This window comes from Oncorhynchus nerka, linkage group LG10 (genome assembly GCF_034236695.1).
Source record: "Oncorhynchus nerka isolate Pitt River linkage group LG10, Oner_Uvic_2.0, whole genome shotgun sequence".
In the NCBI taxonomy this organism is placed as follows: Eukaryota; Metazoa; Chordata; class Actinopteri; order Salmoniformes; family Salmonidae; genus Oncorhynchus; species Oncorhynchus nerka.
In genome coordinates this window covers 40,781,499-40,783,553 of record NC_088405.1, presented here as the reverse complement: position 1 = coordinate 40,783,553, position 2,055 = coordinate 40,781,499, and the positions used below count along the sequence as shown (strand labels likewise).

Here is a 2,055-nt window from a genome sequence, read left to right as displayed (position 1 = left end):
GCCAAAAGGCCGAGAAGCGATAACCCACAAATGGAACCCTGCAACCGCCGGGCCCCCGGGGGCCTCGACAGAACTTAGCGGGTTGGCAAAAGCCGGCTCCTCCCTACCTACCTACCTACCTACCTACCTTTTTCCCCAGCGACAAACAGACAGGCAGGTGTTTTTTGGAAAAAGTCGCTAATGTGTCTTTACGTCACTATCCTGGCCCACTTCTGTCAATTTCTCTTGAAACAAGATAGCGGGCTCTGCAAGAAGCAAAGCACCTCCAAAAATATGTTGAACTCGTAAGTATTCCTCTCCACGGAAGTCTTTAGTAAAAGGCGAAAGGCTTGTGCGTAATGAAGAGAAACCAGAGTCGTATGCAAGTCAGAGGTCGGGGCCCGAGACGCACTCTGTGCACTCTAGGCCGGGTGCCCGCGGGTGCTCCCGCCTGGAACCCACTCTTCCAAGTTTTCGAGGGCTGTGGATAAAGAGAAGGTCAGAGACACAGCGAGAGAGCGAGAGAGAGAGAGAGAGAGAGAGAGACACACACGCACGCACGCACGCACGCACGCACGCACACACACAATCCTGGCCCAATTTTTTTTTTTTTTTTTTTTTTTTTTTACGAAAATGGCGGGAAACGGGGACCCCATTGAAGAGCGCTTCGCCTTTCTTTCAGTTACAATGTTTCTTTCCTTCTCTTCTTATGCTAGCTAGCTAGCTAGCTAACGAGTGTGTCGTGCGTGTGTGTCTCTGCTAGCTAGCTAGCTAGCTAGCTGTTTACATTGCTTTGTGAATGAGTAAGTAGTTTTCCTTGACAACGGGACAAAAGTGTTGCACCGTTCCCGGAGGTACTGCAATACCGGGTCGATGCGTGGAGCGGACGGAGCAAGCCCCATTTCCGACTCCCTGTTCGAAAAATCCATTTAATATGTAGTCCCCCGATGGGGGACGTATCAGATATTAAACTGATAAGAACAGATTTTTTTTTTTTTTTTTTTTTTTTTTATAAAATATCTTTATTTACCAACAAAAACCAAACAATATTAATCCAAAATTAATCCAACTTAAACTATACAATTACAACAAAACACAAAAAACCATCCAAAACTAATACCCTATTACCAAATCCAAAACCACAATCAAAAAACTTCCGTAAACTTAAATCTCCACTATCAATAACATACAAGTGTTCATTCCAAAAACGACTAAACTATCCATCCAAAAACAATTTACCATTAACCTACAAAATCCCCAACCCCCTATGTAAAACACCAATTTCTCACCCAGTGCTCACCTTCTCTATCCCATCTAACTGTGACCCTTCTTTATCCCCATCTCCCACCATCCCACTTCCTCTGAACACAGCAACGCCACCCGACATCTGCCCCCCACTCACGTCCATCCCCCCCTCCTCCGGACTCCGAACCGGGGACATTGTATCCCCAAATAAAAAGTCAGACTCCCCCTCCATAATCCAGTTTCTTGCCATCTCTGGGAGGTCAAGCTCGCCAAGGGGTTTAAAAGAGGATGGAGTCGGAGCCCACGAGGGCCCCGCCACCTCCCCATCCCCCCGTTCTGCCCCCCCCCCCTTCTTTCCAATCCTCCTCCTCACCACCTTCTTTACCCTTTTGCTCGGGGGATCCGGAAAAGCAAATAACTCCGGGCCATCGTCACCCTCTTCACTTGCCTTCTCCTTTTCCTTTTCCTTCTCCTTCTCTACCATCTCCCTCACCATCGCTCTCAAATCCTCCACCCTTGCCCTCACCACATCACTATCCTTCAGATTCTTCATGCGCCTTCGCCCTTCCGCCCCTCCTTCCGTACCAGCCCCCTCTCCTTCTTTTCCGGCCACCTCTCCTCCCGTTCCAGCCACCTCTCCTTCTGGTTTCTTCTCCACAACCACCTCCGTCTCCTTCCTCTCCCCTGTTGTCTTCTCTAGACTCTCCACTGTCACCGTCTCCTCACTCTCCTCCATCCTTGTCGCAGTCTTCTTCTTCTTCTTTTTCTTTCCCTTTTCTCCTTCTACCTCCTTCCCGACCTCTATTCCGACTCCTTTTCCTTCCATCCCGG

The 2,055-nt window shown here is 48.9% G+C and overlaps 2 non-coding genes across 2 annotated transcripts; both read right to left on the bottom strand.

The window, feature by feature from the left end:
• Window positions 1–241: 241 nt before the first annotated feature.
• LOC135573856 (U5 spliceosomal RNA) lies at window positions 242–358 on the bottom strand. Its single transcript, XR_010464983.1, has one exon. It is a non-coding gene; the product is annotated as a U5 spliceosomal RNA (small nuclear RNA).
• A 453-nt stretch (window positions 359–811) lies between these two features.
• On the bottom strand, window positions 812–999 carry LOC115124572 (U2 spliceosomal RNA). The gene has a single exon (XR_010464973.1). It is a non-coding gene; the product is annotated as a U2 spliceosomal RNA (small nuclear RNA).
• Between the last annotated feature and the right edge of the window lie 1,056 nt (window positions 1,000–2,055).